At 43.6% G+C, this 22,911-nt stretch overlaps 1 pseudogene; it reads left to right on the top strand.

Moving 5' to 3' along the window:
• The first annotated feature begins 10,100 nt into the window (after positions 1-10,100).
• Positions 10,101-22,458, top strand: LOC132209091 (gastrula zinc finger protein XlCGF7.1-like; annotated as a pseudogene).
• Positions 22,459-22,911: the final 453 nt, after the last annotated feature.

Here is a 22,911-nt window from a genome sequence, read left to right as displayed (position 1 = left end):
AATTCTGTTCGGATGCATTATGGTCTTGTGATCTGAACACTCAGCAAAACCACCACAGTTTGAACTGACATATCAAACATGGGGAAAGGCATAGCAGCAAAGTAGTAGACTAATGGTCACTGTTTCAGGTCAATCTCTTCAGAATGAACATTTCCCAGCACCAATATAAACTGCCCATTTTCTGCGCACTGAACATTCCTTCAGCCACTCATCCACAATCACTCCCAGCCTGGACTGGCAAATAAGCATTGTCTTTTGTCATCTACACTTTTCAGGCAGGAGCAGGCTTGGCAGCAGAGCTGGGCTGTGAAGCAACAATCAACTTTATTGAGACAGAGTCAGTAGAAGGTGATCTGCTGTCAGGCAAACTGCAGTGATAAATGCAGACAACAACTTACACTCGAAAACAGTCGTACTGTTCCTGTCAGTGACTAAACAGCAGAGTGTTAAAAAGACTTTTGATAATTTTTGCAGCCTTGATCTTCAAAGTGTCTCTCTTGGGCCTTCATCTTCTGATTTTGGTTGTTCTCCACTGCACAGACACAGATCTATTACACAGGGACATGGTTGCAGGGAGCGCAGGACTGGCAGTTAAACATCCAAGGATTCACAACATATCGAAAAGACAGGGAGGTGGGCGGGAGGGGGGGAGGGGTTGCCTTGTTAGTTAAGAATGGAATTAAATCTACGGCACGAAATGACATAGGGTCAGAAGATGTGGAGTCTGTGTGGGTGGAATTGAGGAACCACAAAGGCAAAGAAAAACTATAATGGGAGTTTTGTACAGAACTCCGAACAGTGATTAGGACCAGGGGCGCAAGATGCACCGAGAAATCGATAGGGCATGTCGGAAAGGCAAGGTCACAGTGATCATGGGGGACTTCAATATGCGGGTGGATTGTCTGAATAATGTTGCTGGTGGATCCAAAGAAAGGAAATTCATGGGATGTTTGCAGGATGGCTTTTTGGAACAGCTTGTGATGGACCCCACAAGGGAGCAGGCTATTCTGGACTTAGTGCTATGTAATGAGCCAGACTTTATAAAAGACCTTAAAGTAAGAGAACACTTAGGAGGCAGCGATCATAATATGGTAGAGTTCAGTCTGCAGTTTGAAAGAGAGAAGGCAAAATCGGATGTAATGTTGTTACAGTTAAATAAAGATAATTATAGGGGCAGGAGAGAGGAATTGACGAAAATCGACTGGAAGCACAGCCTAGTGGGGAAGACAGTAGAGCAACAATGGCAGGAGTTTCTGGGTGTAATTGAGGACAGAGTACAGAGGTTCATCCCAAAGAAAAGAAAGATTATCCGGGGTGGGATTAGACAGCCATGGCTGACAAAGGAAGTCAGGAAATATATCAAAGAAAATGAGACAGCCTATAAAGTGGCCAAGAACACTGGGAAATCCGAAGATTGGGAAGGCTCCAAAAACAGACAGAGGATAACAAAGAGAGCAATAAGGAAGGAGAGGATCAAATATGAAGGCAGGCTAGCTAGTAATATTAGAAATGATAGTAAAAGCTTCTTTCAATACATAAGAAACAAACGAGAGGCAAAAGTAGATATTGGGCCGCTCCAAATTGATGCTGGAAGGCTAGTAATGGGAGATCAGGAAATCGCTGAAGAACTTAATATATAATTTGCGTCAGTCTTCACAGTGGAAGACATGAGTAGTATGCCAACAATTAGGGAGAGCCAGGGGGCAGAGTTGAGTATGGTAGGAATTACAAAAGAGAAAGTGCTAGAAAAGCTAAAGGGTCTAAAAATTGATAAATCTCCTGGCCCTGATGGGCTACATCCTAGAGTTCTGAGGGAGGTGGCTGAGGAAATCGCGGAGGCTTTGGTCGTGATCTTTCAAATGTCACTGGAGACAGGGAAAGTCCCAGATAACTGGAAAATTGCTGTTGTAACTCACTTGTTTAAGAAAGGATCAAGGCAAAAGATGGAAAATTCTGGGCCGATTAGCCGAACCTCGGTAGTTGGTAAAATTCTAGAATCCATTGTCAAGGATGAGATATCTAAATTCCTGGAAGTGCAGGGTCAGATTAAAACAAGTCAGCATGGTTTTAGGAAGGGGAGGTCATGCCTGACAAACCTGTTAGAATTCTTTGAAGAGGTAACAAGTATGTTAGACCAGGGAAACCCAGTAGATGTTATCTATGTAGACTTCCAAAAGGCCTTTGATACAGTGCCTCACGGGAGGCTCCTGAGCAAGGTGAGGGCCCATGGTGTTCGAGGTGAGCTCCTGGCTTGGATTGAGGATTGGCTGTCTGACAGAAGGCAAAGAGTTGGGATAAAAGGCTCTTTTTCGGAATGGCAACCGATGACGAGTGGTGTCCCGCAGGGTTCAGTGTTGAGGCCACAGCTCTTCACCTTATATATTAATGATCTGGATGAAGGGACTGGGGGCACTCTGGCGAAGTTTGATGATGATACGAAGATAGGTGGACAGGCAGGTAGTACTGAGGAGGTGGGGAAGCTGCAGAAAGATTTAGACAGTTTAGGACAGTGGTCCAGGAAATGGCTGATGAAATTCAATGTGAGTAAATGTGAGGTTTAGCACTTTGGAAAAAAGAATACAGGCATGGACTATATTCTAAACGGTGAGAAAATTCGCAAATCAGAAGTGCAAAGGGATCTGGGAGTGTTGGTCCAGGATTCTCTAAAGGTTAACTTGCAGGTAGAGTCCATAATTAAGAAAGCAAATGTAATGTTGTCGTTTATCTTGAGAGGGTTGGAATATAAAAGCAGCGATGTGCTTCTGAGGCTTTATAAGGCTCTAGTTAGGCCCCATTTAGAATACTGTGTCCAATTTTGGGCCCCACACCTCAGGAAGGACATACTAGCCCAGGAGCATGTCCAGCGGAGATTCACACGGATGATCTCTGGAATGGTAGGTTTAACGTATGATGAACGGCTAAGGATCCTGGGATTGTACTCATTCGAGTTTAGTCGGTTGAGGGGAGATCTAATAGAAACTTACAAGATAATGGATGGTTTAGAAGGGGTGGACGCTAGGAGGTTGTTTCCATTAGGCGGGGAGACTAGGACCCGTGGGCACAGCCTTAAAATTAGAGGGGGTAAATTTAAAACTGAAATGAGACGACATTTCTTCAGCCAGAGTGTGGTGGGCTTGTGGAATTCATTGCTGCAGAGTGCAGTGGAGGGCGGGACGTTGGAGGCCTTCAAGGCAGAGATCAACTAATTCTTGATCTCAAAAGGAATCAAGGGCTGCGGGGAGAGTGCAGGGAAGTGGTGTTGAAATGTCCATCAGCCATGATTTAAATGGCGGAGTGGACTTGATGGGCTGAATGGCCTTATTTCCACTCCTATGTCTTATGGTCTTACTTTATCCTTGTTCTTATCTGATTAACTCCCCACTGTGCCCAGTCACAGTTCATATAAGCAACACTGACCTTAGTCAACCTCGTGATCTTCTGCATATTCATGCTTGTTCTGTTTTCCTTTTAACTCAGGGCTGCTACATATATAATCCTTTATTTCACCAGCATTTCTCTATTCACTGACAAAAGAACTGCAAGAGCTTTCCTTAACTGTTAGCTGCACAAAACAGTTTCAAATCCGACTTAAAATCCCAGCATGTCTAACTTGGCATCTTTTTAAACTTTTTTTTATGTTTTGTTTATCTACTGTACTGCATGTCCATAAGGACCTCACCAACCTTTACAGATGCACCATACAAAGCATCCTATCGGGTGCATAATGGCCTGGTGCAACAACTGCTCAGCCCAAGGGCATAAGAAACTACAGAAAGTTGTGTGCACAGCACGAATCATCACAGAAGCCAAACTCTTATCCATAGAATAACAGGTGTAGAGCTGGATGAACACAGCAGGCCAAGCAGCATCATAGGAGCTCGAAAGCTGACATTTCGGGCCTAGATCCTTCTTCAGAAATGGGGGAGGGAAAGGGCGTTCTGAAATAAATAGGGAGAGAGGGGGAGGCGGATTGAAGATGGATAGAGGAGATGATAGGTGGAGAGCTGACAGGTCAAAGAGGCGGGGATGGAGCCTGTAAAGGTGAGTATAGGTGGGGAGATAGGGAGGAGATAAGTCAGTCCAGGGAGGATGGACAGGGCAAGGGGGCAGGATGAGGTTAGTAGTTCGGAGATGGGGGTGGGGTTTGAGGTGGGAGGAGGGGATAAGTGGGAGGAAGGACAGGTTAGGGAGGCAGGGACAAGCTGGGCTGGCTTTGGGATGCAGTGGGGGGGAGGGGAGATTTTGAAGCTTGTGAAATCCACATTGACATCATTGGGCTGCAGGGTTCCCAGGCAGAATATGAGATGCTGTTCCTGCAACCTTCGGGTGGCATCGTTGTGGTACTGCAGGAGGCCCAGGATGGATATGTCGTCTGAGGAATGGGAGGGTGAGTTAAAATGGTTCACAACTGGAAGGTGCAGTTGTTTTGTGCGAACCAAGCGTAGGTGTTCTGAAAAGCAGTCTTCAAGCCTCTGCTTGGTTTCCCCAATGTAGAGAAGGCCACAACGGCAACAGCCTCCTTTCCATGGACTTCATTTACACGTCTCGTTGCCACAGAAAGGCTGCCAACATCATCAATGACTCGTCCCATCTCGGTAATGCTCTCATCCAACTTCTTCCATGAGGCAGAAGATAGAACACACCCATGGTGTACCGCAAGGGTCGGTGTTGGGTCCACTGTTGTTTGTCATTTTTGGAAATGACTTGGATGAGGGCGTAGATGGATGGGTTAGTAAATTTGCAGACGACACGAAGGTTGGTCGAGTTGTGGATAGTGACGAAGGATGCTGTAGGTTGCAGAGAGACACAGATAAGCTGCAGAGCTGGGCTGAGAGGTGGCAAATGGAGTTTAATGCAGACAAGTGTGAGGTGATGCACTTTGGAGTAACCGGAAGGCAAAGTACTGGGCTAATGGTAAGACTCTTGGTAGTGTAGATGGACAGAGAGATCTCGGTGTCCATGTACACAGATCCTTGAAAGTTGCCACCCAGGTTGACAGGGCTGTTAAGAAGGCATACAGTGTTTTTAGCTTTTATTAATAGAGGGATCGAGTTCCGGAACCAAGCGGTTATGGTGAAGCTGTACAAAACTCTGGTGCGGCCGCACTTGGAGTATTGTGTACTGTTCTGGTCACCGCATTACAAGAAGGATGTGGAAGCTTTGGAAAGGGTGCGGAGGAGATTTACTAGGATGTTGCCTGGTATAGAGGGAAGGTCTCATGAGGAAAGGCTGAGGGACTTGAGGCTGTTTTCATTAGAGAGAAGAAGGTTGAGAGGTGACTTACTTGAAACATATAAAATAATCAGAGGGTTAGATCGGGTGGATAGGGAGAGCCTTTTTCCGAGGATGGTGACGGCGAGCATGAGGGGGCATAGCTTTAAATTGAGGGGTGAAAGATAAGGACAGCTGTCAGAGGTAGTTTCTTTACTCAGAGAGTAGTAAGGGAATGGAACGCTTTGCCTGCAACGGTAGTAGATTCGCCAACTTTAGGTACATTTAAGTCGTCATTGGATAAGCATATGGACATAAATGAAATAGTGTAGGTTAGATGGGCTTGAGATCAGTATGACAGGTCGGCACAACATCGAGGGCCGAAGGGCCTGTACTGTGCTGTAATGTTCTATGTTCTATCAAGGGGTTGAAGAACAGCTTCTTCTCTGCCATTATTAGACTGATGAATGGATTCTGTCACTCCAAATAGTGTTGATCTTGCTTTGCACACCTCCTGTGCAGGCATAACCTTGCATGCCTTGCTCTGTCTAAGCACACTTTGATCTGTAAATCATTGTTTGCTATGATCTGCCTGTGCCGCTCTCAAAAACACTTCACTGTACTTCGGTACACAAGACAACATAAATCAAAATCAAAACATTCTAATGGCAATCAATGTTAGCTTTTAATAATCTTCAAATTCAATGCTGAAACTCATCTTGTTGCTGACTTCATAAAATTGCAGGATGAAACCAGAGCAAGAGTGACCTGGCCCTCCAGATCGGAGCATGGATAAGGGTTAGAAGTGGTTCCAAAAAGGCATTTCAGGGGACTATTCAAAAAGGAAACTGAAAATTTTGTCAAGTGTCCCACACCCCCGGCCTGTCCAAATTTGTACAGACGCACACTTAATCAATTCCAGTTTGTATTCCGCATGCTGCCTATTGCTTTGACCTAGTGACCCTATAAGTTTCAGCAAAGGTGCAGACAGTCTTCTCAAATCTTTGCTCTCACCGCTCAGATGCTTTTGGTCTTCGCTCAGAGTTTCAGGGTACCACATGGTCCTGGAAAAGACTCCCACTTCTACTTGTGCAGGGGCAGACACAGTTATTGTGGGGCAAAGTGTTGTGACGGGAGATAGAGGTGATATGTTAGGTGCTCCCTTGGTTTTGCAGTGAAAATAGTGAGAAGAGGAGAGATCTTTGTGTGACATTCCTTGCTTCCTGTCTCCTCTTCTGTAGCAGCATCCCATCAACACCTTGACTCTGAGGTAGAGGAGATTACTGACATTTTACAAGCCCATTGATACAAATATTGGTCAGCCTGATTAAGGCAGCAGAAATCTTCTGTACCTCTGCGGTCATGACTTGCAATGGATTGAGTGCAGTGCCATGCCTTAAGCTCCATGAGACAACCGTACTCTCTAATGACAGTCTCTGAAATCTTTGCCATCCTTAAGGCCATATGTGTTTTTTTCACTCCTGCAATTCTCCTTCCCAGACGTTTTTCTGACCCACCCGACTTACAACCCTCCAGGAATGGAGCTGCTGACAACCCAAACTATGGAATTTCCTCCCTAAACCTCTCTCTCTCATTCTTTATGATACATCATAAAAATCGATATCTTTAATCGATGTTTTGCTCATCTGTGAAGCACCTAGAACATAGAACGTAGAACAATACAGCACAGAACAGACCTTTCGGCCCTTGACGTTGCGCCGACCTCTGAACCTATCTAAGCCCCTCGCCCTACACTATCCCATCATTATCCATATGCTTATCCAAGGACTGTTTAAATGCCCCTAATGTGGCTGAGTTAACGACACTGGCAGGCAGGGCGTTCCATACCCTTACCACTCTCTGAGTAAAGAACCTGCCTCTGACATCTGTCTTAAATCTACCACCCGTCAATTTGTAGCTATGTCCCCTTGTACAAGCTGACGTCATCATCCTCGGAAAAAGGCTCTCACTGTCCACCCTATTTAATCCTCTGAACATCTTGTATGTCTCTATTAAATCCCCTCTTAGCTTCCTTCTCTCCATTGAGAACAGACCCAAGTCCCTCAGCTTTTCTTCATAGGGCCTATTCTCCAGACCAGGCAACATCCTGGTAAATCTCCTCTGCACCTTTTCCAATGATTCCACATCCTTCCTGTAATGGGGCAACCAGAACTGCACGCAATATTCCAAATGAGGCCACACTAGCATTTTCTACAGTTGCAGCATGACATCATGGCTCCAGAACCCAGTCCCTCTCCCAATAAAACCTAACACACCGTAAGCCTTCTTAACAGCAGTATCAACCTGGGTGGCAACTTTCAGGGATCGATGTACATGGGCACCAAGATCCCTCTGCACATCCACACTACCAACAATCTTTCCATTTCTGCGTTCCTATTATTCTTCCCAAAGTGAATCACCTCACATTTAATCCATATTAAACTCCATTTTCCAACTTCCAGCCCAATTCTGCAGTTTATCCAAGTCTCCCTGCAACCTGCAACATTCTTCCACACTGTCCACCACTCCACCGACTTTAGTGTCATCTGCAAATTTACTAACCCATCCACCTATGCCTGCGTCCAAGTCATTTATAAAAATGACAAACAGCAGTGGTCCCAAAACAAATCCTTGAGGCACACCACTAGTAACTGGACTCCAGGCTGAATATTTTCCATCAACCACCACTCGTTGTCTTCTTACAGAAAGCCAGTTTCTAATCCAAACTGCTATTTCTCCCTCAATCCTGTGTCTCTGTATTCTCTTCAATAGCCTACCATGTGGAACCTTATCAAAGGCTTTACTGAAGTCCATGTACACCATGTCAACTGCCCTTCCCTCATCCACATGCTTGGTCACCTTCTCAAAAAACTCAATGAGGTTTGTGAGACACAACCTGCCCTTGACGAATCCATGCTGACTATCTCCAATCAAATTGTTGCTTGCTAGATGACTATAAATCCTATCTCTTATAATCCTTCCCAAAATGTTTCCTGCAACTGATGTAAGGCTCACAGGCCTATAATTACCTGGGTCAGCCCCACTGCCCTTCTTGAACAAGGGCACAACATTTGCAATCCTCCAGACCTCTGGTACTGAACCTGTAGACAATGAGGACTCAAAGATCAAGGCCAAATGCTCCGCTACCACCTCCCTAGCTTCCCAGACAATCCTCGGAAAAATCCCATCTGGCCCAGGGGATTTATCTAATTCATACCTTCTAGAATTGATCACACCTCCTCCTTACTAACCTTAATCCTTTCAATTCTAGTAGCCCATAACTCAGTCATCTCCTCTACAATATTCTCCTGTTCCTCAGTGAAAACAGATGAGAAATAATCATTTAGTACCTCTCCAATCTCCACAACTTCCCACTTCTGTCTTTGACTGGCCCTATATCTACCCGAGACATCATCTTATTCGTCACACACCTATAGAACGCTTTAGGGTTCTCCTTTATTCTACCTGCCAATGTCTGCTCTTGTCCCTTCCTTGCTCTTCTTAACTCTCTCTCTCTCTTTAAATCCTTCCTAGCTAATCTGTAACTCTCCATCGCCTCATCTGAACCATCTTGTCTCATCGTCACATAAGCCTCCCTCTTCTGCCTAACAAGAGATACAATTTTTTTCATAAACCACAGCTCCCTTACCTCAATCGCTTCCTCCCTGCCTGACAGGTACATACCTATCAAGGACAGCAATATCTGTTCCTTAAACCTGCTCCACATTTCGATTGTCTCCATCCCTTGCATTTTGCTAACCCATTCTCTGCCTCCTAAGTCTTGCCTAATCGCATTATAATTGCCCTTCCCCCATCTATAACTCTTGCCCTGGAGCATATTCCTAACCCTTTCCATTGCTAAAGTAAACATAACCGAATTATGGTCACTCTGTCCAAAGTGCTCACCTACCACTAAATCAAACACCTGGCCTGGTTCATTACCAAGTACCAGATCCAGTGTGGCCTCCCCTCTTGTCGGCCCTTCAACATACTGAGTCAGGAAACCCTCCTGCACACATTGGACAAAAACTGATGCATCCAACATACTAGAGTTATCGCATTTCCAGTCAATGTTAGGGAAGTTAATGTCTGCCATAGCTAATCTCCCTGTTATTTTCACTCCTGCTCAGAATAGTTTTGCCAATCCTCTCCTCCACATCCCTGGAACTTTCCAGGGGCCTATAAAAAACTCCCAGCAGTGTGACCTCTCCTCTCCTGTTTCTGACCTCAGCCCATAACACCTCAGTAGACGAGTCCTCATCAAGAGTTCTTTCAGCCACCGTTGTACTGTCCTTGGCTAACAAAGCCACACCTCCCCCTCTTTTACCACCTTCCCTGTCCTTAATGAAAGATCTAAACCCTGGAGCTTACAACATCCATTCCTGACCCTGCTCTATCCATGTCTCCGAAACAGCCAAAACATCGAGGAAAATGACAGAGTAAAAGTTTCCATAAAATACAAGCTGTTGTTTTGCCTTACATTAGGAGAATCAGGAGTGGCCCATTTTTTCCCTCATCTCGGGATGAACACTCACCATCACTCACAGAGCTGATGAACAGCAGGAAAAATCTTCACCACTGACTACCTGCACTCACCTATCACCTTCCCACCTACCTTCCCCAGCCCCCACTCTGTTTATGTTTCAGTTCCCGTCCCCTCCCCCATTTCTGAAGAAGGGTCCTGAACCATCAACTTTCCTGCTCCTCTGATGGTGCCTGGCTCGCTGTGTTCCTCCAGCTCCACACTGTGTCATCTGTGACTCCAACACCTGCAGCTATTGCTGTCTCCCTGTGAGCGATGTCAGCTTTGGTTCAATCGGAGCACGGGGCGGGGCCAATGGAAGCGGCCTACCCTCCAACCAATCAGAGCGAGTGAGATGTTTGTCTGTGTGAAAATCACGTGATCGCCCTTGTTCGGGGGCGCAAAATCTCTGCGACTGAAGGTCGGCTGCTTTCGGAAGGTACAGTACACGGGACAAAAAGGAAAGGAGCAAAAACCGGGAGGGAAATAGTTTCGGTATTGACTGAGAGGTTTTAATTGCGGTCGATGCATGTCAGAAAACATACATTTTAACATGCCGGCCCCGTGTTTTGCAGCAAATGGAAGAATTGCTGCGGACCTGAGGCTGCGATAGGCAGAGGTGATTGCCACCATCTTTATTAGGGGCAATGATCTTTGGGACTCATGCCGGATCGCCATATTTATAGGTGGCAACCTGCAGTGGAACGCCAGCGCAGCCTTTCTTTGGGGGGGGCGGGTATATAGAAGCGAAATGTGTTTTTTTTTTCTGGACTTCTTCCCCAGACTGAGACGTGGCGTGTATTTCCTGGGAAGGACTTTTGACGCTGGCGGAGTACTGGCTTCAGGCAGTATAAATTGCTGCAGTTACACGTTAGATACTTAGTGGAGGAGAAATGCCGAAAACGCGTTCAGAACTGCATGTTCAAAAACAGAGTTGGTGGAAAAGCTCAGTAGGTTTGGCAGCATCCGTGAATTAAAAAAATAACGTTTCGGATCCGCTAACCCTTGCTCAGAACTTCATGTTACCTGTTGCACTCTCACTTTCGGAAGTCCTGCTTTAAATATTATGATCTATTAAAGCATATCCGTTTGCCCAGTGTTCATATGATTGGGATCAAATCACTGAACGTGCTCTGAGTCCCCTTGTGCTCCCTGGTCAAATTCATTAATATCTGACTTCCTCCGTCTCTAATAATGGGTGTATTTTCCCTCTGCATCTTTCTGTGTCGGGGAGCAGGGTGATTTGAACAGGAGGATTTATACATAACGAACGGAAACCAAGAGAAATGTTTGCCTTTTCCAAACAATCTTGTGGTGTTTTTTGGATTTCTATCCAGGGCTGACAGTTATTTGTCTCTTATGGATTTGTTTTACAGGGTATTAATTGAGAATAATTTGCAGACCAGGATCCATGCAAGTTCTCCATTAAGCAGAGTGATCAGGATCTGAGTATCATTGACACTTAAATGCGAAAGGGAAGAGGTTTAACCATTCTATCCATGGGAGAATATTCCTGGTAAGGTTGTAACTTGAAAGCAGAATATTCAAATTTTTGGTTTGATCACCCCTGGGATAAGTGTTGAGTTCTATACCCTGCAGCTGAGAAAGGAGATATTGGCCTGAGAGGGGCAGATTTGTCCAAACAACACCTCGTCTCCTTGAAAGAACTGTCATATTTAGTCCCAATCGCCCACTTCATGATTTTAATCTATATATTCTTCATTCTTGAATATCTGCAAACTTCCTTTTAAAATTCCTTATGGGCACAAATTCCAGCACCCCTTCAAGTGGAATCTTCCAGATCCTGACAATTCTTTTGATCCTGAAACTGCTGAAGTCTGTGTGGAGTCCTGAGGGTTATAAATTACTGCATTTAACGTGAAGATGCTGTTCCCTGAGCTCCCATTGAGCTGAATTGAAACAGTATGGGAGGCTGAGATCAGAGTGGGTGTGAGCAGACAATGAAAATGAAAATGAAAAGGCTGCACTGTGAGTGCTGCTTGGCTAAATGAGAGTGCTTTGGAGTTGGGTGAAACAGAAAGAAAGTGAAACTGAAAGATTGAGTGTGATGCTCAGTCTCAGTTTGGGCAGTTCAGAAAGTCTCACCGTCCTAACGGAAACAGTCAATTGATAATTGATACTGGAAAGAATTTTCTTTCAGTTTTTAAAGTATATATTAGCTTATATAAAGTTAGCGACTTTTGATTTTATAATAGTAATGTTTGAAATGAAGGGGAAGGACCTAGCTTCATTAAATTCTCTCTAAGGCAGAAACTGGCTTAATCTGGAGAGAAGTCACAACAGAAGCCCTCAGGTCTGTGTTGTCCTTGTCTAGCACAATAGAACATAGACCCTTGATGTTGTGTCGACCTGGGAAATCAAACTGAAGCCCATTTAACCCACACTATTCCATGATCATCCATATGTTTATCCAATGACCACTTAAATGCCCTTAAACTTGGCGAGTCTACTACTGTTGCAGGCAGGGCATTTCACGCCCTTACTACTCTGAGTAAAGAACCTACCTCTGACATCTGTCCTACAACTATCACCCCTCAATTTAAAGCTATGGCCCCTCGTGCTGGCCACCTCCATCCGAGGAAGAAGGATCTCAGTGTCCGCCCTATCTACTCCTCATATCAGCTTGTATGTCTCTATTAGGTCACCTCTTAACCTTCTTCTAACGAAAACAGCCTCAAGTCCCTCAACTTTTCCTCAAAAGACCTTCCCTCAATACCAGGGAACATCCAGGTAAATCTCCTGTGCACCCTTTCCAATGCTTCCACGTCCTTCTTATAATGTGGCGACCAGAGCTCCAAGTGTGGCCGCACCAGCGTTGTGTACAGCTGCAACATGACTTCATGGCTCTGAAACTCAATCCCTCTACCAATAAAACCTCACACACCATCCACCTTCTTAACAACCCTATCAACCTGGGTGGAAACTTTCAGGGATCTATGCACACGGATCCTGAGATCTCTTTGCTCATCCACACTACCAAGAATCTTACCATTAGCCCAGTACTCTGTATTCCTGTCACTCCTTCCAAAGTGAATCACCTCACACTTTTCCGCGTTAAACTCCGGGATATTACCAGTGTCCCTATTGGCTATTTGTGCAGGAAGTGTATCCGTCTGCAGCTACTGGTTAGCTGTTTTTCAGAGCTGGAGCTGTGGGTGCAGTCAGTATGGAGCATTCATGATACTGAGAAGGTTGTGGTAGCATTCTCAACAGATTGGTCACAAGCAGGTGAAGATTACACAGACAGCAAGGGAATGGGTGGCCATCAGACAAGTAAAAGGCTCAGAAATGAAGTGCTCGAGTCCCTCGTGGTCATCGTCCTCAAACAAATATACTGTTTTGGGTACTGTTTGGTCGGGGGAGGGCTGGTGGTGGTGGGGTGGCCAATCGGGAAGCAGCATCAGTCAAGTTCATGGCACTTGGAGTGACTCTGCTGCGGAGAAGGGGAGGAAAATGATGAATATGACTGTAGAGACAGGGGATTCAATAGTACGGGGCACAGAGAGACATGAATCCGGGATGGTATGTTGCCTCCCTGGTGCCAGGATCAGCGATGACATGGAACAGCTTCAGGACATTCTGGAGTGGGAGGGTGAACATCCGATTGTACCAGTGACATAGGAGGACCTGAAAGCTGAAGATAGGAAGATAAGAGATACATTAAAATACAAGATCTCAAATGTAGTATTGTCAAGCTTACACCCATTGCCACATTGTGGTAGGGAGGAGTTTTGTGTTGTGTTCAGTTGTACAAGCGACCTTTATTCAGAGCTCTGTTACCGCATGTGTGGGAGAGGCCAGAGTCCACTCCAAACCTGGCTTTCACGTGAGGCCTAATTCCCCTCTTAAATACAGCTCAGATTGGAAGAGTGGGCAATGATACTCAAACTTTCCCTGGCTGATTGTAATATTTTTATTCCTTTTGCTAGATGTTATTTACATGCAATATTGTTGTCATTGTTAGCCACACACCCCAAATCAATATATCCAATCCAGTAAGCAAACAATCATGGACAATACTATGTTCAGCCTTAAACCCTCCTATAATCTCCTGAGGTTAGCTAGAAAATGACTTCATCTGTCTTTGGGACCTGACAATGCTTTTGACAGTTATATTCCTCCTCAGACATTTGCCAGCTGCACCATGTTTTTTGCCAAAAAACAAAATAGTAGCTTATCACTGAGAACTTTTCCAAATTCTCTACTAACTGTAGTGTGGATTGTTAGGAATTGTGATAAAGTCTTTTAAACTCAACTCTGATATAAAGTAACTACAATTTTGTAATACAGTTGAAAATTGTGGAAAAATCCCTCTCTCACTTCAGCTTAAGAGACCAAACAAACAGTGTTTCTGACTTGCTGTTGCAGTTTACAACCCCAACGATTTGCATGCTGCAAATGATTTTTAAATTGAAGTTTCATTTTCCACTCGAAGCGCTTTCCATTATTACTTTCTTGTTTTAATAAAAAGCATCTATTCAAATTCCACTGAGGATGAAATTCAGTCACTTTAGAGCTTTACCAAGCCATTAAACAAAACTTGTTTAGATTTCACAAATAACTAAGGCACTAATCATGTCTTCACTTCGGATTTTGCAATCTATCTTTGTCACTCTTCCGTTGATCTTTGCATGTAAGAATTTATTCAAATTATCCATATCTACATTTCAATTGTTTTATCTCTCTGCAGCCCTGACTTCTCTCTTTTATAACCTTTCTTTGCCCCTTCCTATGTTGTTGGTCTTTTACAGGTTGTGTTTACACCATTTATTGCTTTGCCTTCCATAATGATGCAGTGAGCTGCTTTTATTGCTGACAAACATTCGCTCAAGGAATTCAGCTAACCATTTCATGTTAATTGGTTGTTTGCATTTCTGGTTACAATTACCTAAACAGTTCAGAATGCTGTAGGATCAGACTTTTGCTTCTACTTTTTAATTAAGTAACAAACTTGTGATTGTGGCTGGACCAGGCCTTTAAAAACTGCCTCTTATTAAAATGCTTATGTGTTTTGAACTGCCTGTTTACAGAAACCCAAGTAAATTCCCAAATGTTCCTTCTCAACAGGACTCTTTTATGACCCCCACAGGACCTTTTGTGATCTAATCCAGTAACAGTGTGAGCTGCTACAATGCACGTGCTTGTGAAAGCGAGAATAAGAGGACAGATGAGATGAGTGCATGGCTGGAGATATAACTTAAAGCGTTTAGATTCCTGAGGCTTTGAGACTGTTTGTTTCTGGGGAAGGTGGGACATGCACAAGCTTGAACAATTGTCCTGGGCAGAGCTGGGACAGATATTCTTGTTGATGCTTTTGCTAGTTCCACTGGTGAGGATTTAAACTCGTATGACAGGGGAATGGGAACCAAAGTATAGCTTCAGTAGTAAGAGACTCAGATCAGCAAATGGGACGTGAAATTAGTTCATGATGTTGTCGGTGGCTGAAAGATTAAAAGAAAGAAGGATTAATCAAGATCAAAACTCTCTCATCATGCATCAGTCCTGAGATCCCAGGAATTGGTCTGGTGAACCTTCTTTACGATCATTCAGTAGCCAGGCCATCCTTCCTTTGGAAAGGAGAACAAAGGTGCACACGACTCCAGGTGTGGTCTCACCAAGGCCCTTATAGAAAGATATCCCTCTTCCTGTACTCGAATCCTCTCACAATGAAGGGCAAAATATCATTTGCATTCTTCACTACTTGCTGCTGCCTGTTTCCTAAAAGAGAACAGGAGAGAAACATGGAACTAAATGGGGTCAGACACTCGGGTACAATTGTTGAACACACTGTCCCCATTGTATCGGTGCTGGCCATCAAGCACCTATTGAAGCTAGGCCCGTTTTCTGGCACTCGGTGTGTAACCTATATTATGGTGCAATGGATGATCATCTCAACACTTCTTCAAGATTGCAATGGTTCCTGCATCTGTCACCATTTCAGATGCTGTCAGATCTGCTGTGTATCTCCATCTTTTTCTGTTTTTATTTCAGATTTCAGGTATTTTGCTGTGTATTCTCAGCCCTTCAGAAGCATCAGAGGGTATGGGGAGAAAACAGGAATTGGATTCATTTTCTGATGTATAAAATGCCTGCCCTTCATGTCTGTCCAAACTCTATCTCTTTTTTTTGTAGGCAAACGCTGACTGTTTTCCTTCCCTGAAGGACATTAAATGAACCGGTTCAGTTTTACTGATAATCCAGCAGTGCCCCTCGGTGTTGGATCCACAATTGACCAGATTAATTTCAGAGTTTCACAATCTTTGTGTGTATTCTTCTGGTTTCTCTCTCTCTACTTTTCTGTTTGAAATTTTGATTGCATTCAGAGAAATCAAACAAAACCACATCCAGATCTGACACTCAATCTGTTTGTCATAACCTAATTATCTCAGGATTTTGAACATTGAAGGAAGAAGCACTGTTCACCAGGGAGAAATGCGTATTGTCTGTGTGCCGAAGAGTCTGTGAAGATTCATCTGAAATGTCCAAACACCAGCGCAGTCACACTGGGGAGAGACTGTGGAAATGTGGGGATTGTGGGAAAGGATTTATTTACCCATCCCAGCTGGAAATGCACCAACGCAGTCACACTGGGGAGAAACCGTTCATTTGCTCTGATTGTGGGCTGGGATTCACTCAGTCAAACAACCTGCTGAAACACCAACAAGTTCACAGTGGGGAGAGACCGTTTGCCTGCTCTGTGTGTGGGAAAGGATTTGCGCAGACATCTCACCTGCTGAAACACCAGCAAATTCACACAGGAGAGAGGCCATTCACTTGCTCTGTATGTGGGAAAGAATTTGCTTTGTCATCCAGCCTGTTGACACATCAGCGAATTCACAATGGGGACAGACTGTTCACCTGCTTTATTTGTGGGAAAGGATTCGTTTCGTCAACCAACCTGCTGAGACACCAGCAAGTTCACACCAGAGAGAAATCATTCACCTGTTCTGTGTGTGGGAAAGGATTCACTCAGTCATCCTCTCTGCTGGAACACCAGCAAGTTCACACTGGGAAAAGACCATTCATCTGTTCTGAATGTGGGAAAGGATTCACTCGCAATTCCAAACTATTGGTACATCAGCGAGTTCACACTGGAGAGAAACCTTTCACCTGTTCTGAGTGTGGGAAGGGATTTACTCACTCATCCAACCTGCTGACACATCAGCGACTTCATACTGGAGAGAGACCATTCAGCTGTTCGGAGTGTGGAAAAGCATTCACTCAGACAGTTCACCTGCTGACACATCAGTGAATTCACACTGGAGAGAAACCGTTCACATGTTCCGAATGTGGGAAGGGATTTGCTCACTCAACCAACCTGCTGAGACACCAGCGAGTTCACTCTGGGGCCAGACCATTCACTTGTTCTATGTGTGGAAAGGGATTCACTCAATCATGCAAACTGTTAACACACCAGCAAGTTCACCACAACCACATTTGAAGGATTTTGCTTTTAAATCAAGGATTGAACTTGGATCTTTGGGCTGTTTGTACTGGTGTCATTAGTCCCTGCTCAAAACTTGATCTTCTCTTGGGAAATAAGGTAGGGCAGGTGACTGAGAGGTCAGTGGGAGAAATATTTTGGGGCCTATGATCATTGTTGTATTAGTTTTAAAATAGTTATGGAGAAGGATAGACTTGGTCTAAAAGTTAAAGTTTTCAATGGGACTAAGGCCAATTTTGACACTATTATGCCCCTTAAAAGCACAGTAAGACCGCCTATGTATGGGAATGCACAAGATGGATGACATGCAAAACAAGTATTTTACATCGGTATTTACTGTGGAAAAGAATATGAAAGCTAGAGAACTTAGAAATGAATGTGTATCTTGAAAAGTTCCATATTATAGAGGAGGTGGTGCTGGATGCCTTACAGAGCATAAAGGTGGATAAATCCCCAGGACTTCTTCAGGTGTATTCTCCAACTTTGCGGGAAGTTAGGCTTGCGATTGGGCCCCTTGCTCAGATATTTGCACCATTGACAGTCATAGGTGAGCTGTTAGGCTGGAGGTTGGCTATTCCAGTGCCATTGTTTAAGAAAGGTGGTAACATAAAGCCAGGGAACAATAAACTTTTGGTGAGCCTGATGTCAGTTATGTGTAAGTTGTTGGAGGGAAGTCTGAGGGATAGGATTTACATGTATTTGGAAAGCGTGGACTGAATGGGGATAGTCAACATGTCTTTGTCCATAGGAAATTATGTCTTGATTGAGTTTTTTTTGAAGAAGTTACAAAGAAAATTGATGGCAGACTGGTGGATGTTTTCGATATGGATTTCAGTAAGTAAAATTCCGCATGGTAGCCTGATTAACAAGGTGAGATCACATGGAATCCAGGGAGAGCTGGCCATTTGGAAAGGCCTTTGGCCTGCAGTATGCTGCAAGGATTGGTACTTAGTAACTATAACTCCTGCATTCACATCCAAATCATCTTTATAAATGACAGAAATGAGTGGACCCAGCTCTGATCCTTGCAGCACACCACTGGTCACACACCTCCAATCTACAAAGCAACCCTCCACCAGCACTCTGTCTTCTACCTTCAAGTCAGATCTGTTTCCAAATGACTGGTTCTCTCTGTATTCCATGTGATCTGACCTTGCTAATCAGTCTACCATGAGGAACCTTGTCAACTGCCTTACTGACATCCATATAGAACACATCCACTGCTTTGCCCTAATCAATCCTCTTTGTTCCTTCTTCAAAAAAAATCAAGTTAGTGAGACATGATTTCCTACACACACAGCCATGTTGCCTGTCCCGAATCAGTCCTTCCCTTTCCAAATATTTCAAGTACTATCCCTCAGGATTCCCTCCAATGACTTGCCCACCACTAATATCAGGCTCACTGGCCTATAGTTTCCTGGCTTTTCCTTAGCACCTTTCTTAAATAGTGGCATCACATTAGCCAACTTCTGATCCCTCATCTGTGGCTATCGATGATACAAATATCTCAGCAAGGGGCCCAACAATCTCTTGCCTAGTTTCCCTCCGAGTTCTCGGATACACCTGATCAGGTCCCAGGAATTTATCCACTTTTATGCGTTTTAAGCCGTTCAGCATCACTACCTCTGAAATATGGCTAATTTTCAAGATGTTGCTCTTTATTTCCCCACTGTCTATATCTTCCATATCCTTTTCTGTAGTAAATACTGATGCATAATACTTGTTTTATTATATTCCCCATTTCTTGCAATTCCACACAAAGGCGGCATTGCTGCTTTTTAAGGGGCCCTATTCTCTCCCTAGTTATCCTTTTGTTCTTAATCTATTTGTAGAATCCCTCTGGATTTTCCTTAATACTATTTGCCGAAGCTACCTCATGTCCCCTTTTTGCCCTCCTAATTTCCCTCTTAAGTATACCATTGTCATTATACTCTTATAAGGATTCACTCAATCTCTGCTGTCTATACCTGGCATGCCCTTCCTTCCTTTTTCTTGACCAAAACCTTGATTTCTCTAGTCATCCAGAATTCCCTACACCGACCAGCATTGTCCGTCACCCGAACAGGAACATACTGTCCCTGAACACTCATTATCTTTTTTTTTGAAGGCTTCCCACTTCTGAACCTTTCCGTTTTACCTGCAAATATCTGCCCCAATCAACTTTTGAAAGCTCTTGCGTACTACCATTAAAATTGGCCTTCCTCCAATATAGAACTTTAACTTTCAGACCCGGTCTACTCTTTTCCATCACTATTTTAAAACTAATAGTATTATGGTCACTGGCCCCAAAGTCCTCCCCCACTGATACCCTAGTCACCTGTCCTGCTTTATTTGCCAAGAGCAGGTCAAGTTTTGCTCTTTCTCGAGTCGATACATCGCATACTGAATCAGAACATTTTCCTGTACACTCTCAGCAAATTCCTCTCCATTCAAGCCTTTTACACTATGGAATTCCCAATCTGTTTGGAAAACTAAAATCCATTCCATAACCACCCTGTTATTCTTACAGATAACTGAGATCTTCTTTCAAAATTGTTTGTCAGATTCCTGCTGACTATTGGGAGGCATATAGTATAATCCCAATAAAGTGATCGTCCCTTTTCTTATTTCTAAGTTCCACCCAAATAACTTCCCTGGATGTGTTCTCAGCTATATCCTGCCTAAGTAAAGCCATAATGTTATCCTTGCTCAAAAATGCCGCTTTTCACTCCTGTCATGCTTTGCTTCCCCTCCCGCTTTGACTTTCTATCGGATCTATATCTTGGAACATTAATCTGGCAGCCCTGTCCATCCTTGAGCCTTGTCTCTGTAATTGCAATGATAACCCAGTTCCATGTTTCCAACCTTGCCCTGAGTTCATCTGCCTTAGCTGTTAGGCCTCTGGCATTGAAATAAATGGTGTTTAATTTATTCGTCCTTTTGCATTAATCTCAATAACAAATACGTAACGGTAGGGTAGGTTTTGAAAATGATGACGTTTTATTGCTGTATATCAACACATTCACAGTGGGTAAAGACAATCCACCTGCACACTGTGAAAAAGGATTTCCTAGTTCATTAGGACTGGTTTTCATAGAATTCAGAGTATTCCGACAGTATGGAAACAGGCTGTTTGGCCCAAGAATTCACAGAAAACCTCAGAGCATGCCACTCAGACACATGTCCTGGTAACCCACCTAATCTACACATCCCTGAACACTCTGGGCAATTTAGCTTGGCGAATCCACCTAACCAACACATGGGAGGAAACCAGAACACCCAGAGGAAACCCACGCAGCCACAGGGAGAACATGCCAACAGCCACACACTCAGTTGCCCAAGGGTGGAATCAAGTCTGGGTCCCTGGCATTGTGAGCCAGCAGTGCTAACCGCTGAGCCACTGTGGATAACCACCAATGAGTTCCCAAGAATCTGTAGGAATTTTTTATGTTGCTCCTATTATCTGTGTCCACGTCATGTTATCTGGGCATGTTTCTCATGATGTTTGAAAACACCACGTGTTTGGTTACCTAGTTGGGAGAAAAAAAACGATATAAGTTAACTTTTTATTAAAACTACTGTGCATTGAGTCTTCATCTCAAAAGCAGACTAGTTTATTTTGAAAGGCTGTCCATCTGCCCTAACTCCTCCATCCTCACCTCCAAGTGTGAGTAACCTAGGTTTTTACTTTTCACTCAATGACAGTCAGTACAGTTCATATGAGCAATTGGGAACAGGGTCATCCCATAATGCTTGAAACTTAGTGTACTAATGGTACACTATTACAATAATAACCATTACACTTCTTTTCTGAATCTTTTCAAGTTTTACAACACCCTTCCTTTAGCAGGAAGACTAGAATTACACACAGCAGTTACACCTCAACTGGAATGGGACCTGCATCCTTGTGGGAGGTGGGGGTGGGTTTCCAGTACTGTTGAGGGCCTTGTAAATAACTTAGCAGTGGGCTGAAATCCAGAGAGAATGTTCAAAATAATAACAAGGGCCAAAAAGAGAAGAAACGAGAGTCTGGAAGGCATTGTCACAGGCCAGGTTAAGGTATAAGGGAGTTTAAGGGTGAATGGTATTTAATGCTTGGAGTCAGGTGAATAAGGCGGATGATTTGAGGATACAAATTAATGGGGTCATAAAGACATTGCTGTCACTTGGACACGGTTAGCAGCTCAGTATTCCAGGATATAGGGCCTTCATGCAAGGCAGTGGAGTTGGTAAAGGAGGAGGAGATATTGTTATTTTGTTTAGGAAATCTATTACAGCAATAAGGAGGGGCGGCGTCTTTGAAAACTCCACAAATAAATAAGGAGGCAAATTTTGAGAAAGTGTAAAAATAGCAGGATTGAGGTAGCAGGAGCTTTCAACTTCCTCAACATTAATGTAGGCATCGTCGTGTGAAGGATTTATCAGAATTTTAAAAATACATCCAGGGCAGCATTTTTTTCAGCCACTAAGTAGAAGATGCAACAAGGAAGGGGAAGGTCCTGGACTTGACTTTCGGTTACAAAGTTGAGCAAGTGGTTGAAGTTTCAGTGGGATGGCATTTTGCAGGCAGTTATTATAACTTTTCGATTCAGGATTTGTATGGAAAAGGGCAAGGATGGGTCTGAAGTCCCAAACTGCTGAAGTTATGAAGAAAGTAAATGGAATTTTGGCCTTAATTGCGAGGTGTTGGTGTTTGAGGATAAGGACATCTTGTAACAACTGTATTGGATGTTGGTGAAGCCATACTGGTATATTATTTACAGTTTTGGTGCTTGTATTTAAGAAAGGATATACTGGTGTTGAATGCAGTACAAAGAGATTCGCTAAGCTGATTCATGGGATGAAAGGGTTAGCCTGTCAAGAATAGCTGGAGGAAGGGAATTTGCAGAGGGGAAATACCAAGTAATTAAACAGGTCGTGCTCAAAGTTGGGCTCATATTCACAACCCTGCACTTCAACAGCGTATGTTCTAACAACTGAGCTAACTTGGCCTCCCACAGTCAGTGTTCAAATCTTGCTTTATAAGGCGACGAATGGGTTTTTTCACTGACGCCACTGCAGTCCAAGGAAGTAAAAGGTATTTGCTTTAGAAAATCCCAAGGTTCCAATGTATTCTTCTCATTCACATTGCAACCCATTTTCGGTACTTGCTCCAGGATTTAACATTCAAAATTAATTTAGTGATGTTGTTTCCCTCATCTTTAAGCAGCCTGTATGACTCCAGTCACTCGGTTAAATGGTGAATAAATCTGTCTCAATAAACCAATTCTTTTCAGCTACAGTCTAAGAAATGTTCATTTATTTGCTGAGTCTCACACAACATGTTCTTTGTTCTATGTGTCAACAACTTTTGCCAATTCTCATGTTATGGACTGCATTTTTAGCCATTGGTTAAAAAGATTCGAAGGACCAGAGGTTTCTGGTGCAGTTGTATGACTTCCTACTAAGTGGTACAAAGAAATAAACAAGCTTAAAAGATGAGGAAGGAAATGTATTTTTAAGTGAAGACTGTTCAGTTACTGTGTGCTTGTTGCTTAAAATGGATGATTGAAGTCTTCACAGCGCAATGTTTAAACAGACAGACACCAAGACCTTGTGAGCAAGTATTTCAGGCATTTGACACATTGGACAATTTGTGTTTCTAAATTAAATCTCTGTCCAAAAAAAAGTGCTGGATAAATTCAGCGGGGCTCTCAGATAGTTATTGATAGCTGTTTCTGATTCAGGATTGGTA

The sequence above is a fragment of the Stegostoma tigrinum genome, unplaced genomic scaffold, assembly GCF_030684315.1.
Source record: "Stegostoma tigrinum isolate sSteTig4 unplaced genomic scaffold, sSteTig4.hap1 scaffold_66, whole genome shotgun sequence".
Lineage (NCBI taxonomy): Eukaryota > Metazoa > Chordata > Chondrichthyes > Orectolobiformes > Stegostomatidae > Stegostoma > Stegostoma tigrinum.
Note: the sequence above shows the minus strand (reverse complement) of the source record. Positions and strands in the feature narration are given on the sequence as shown.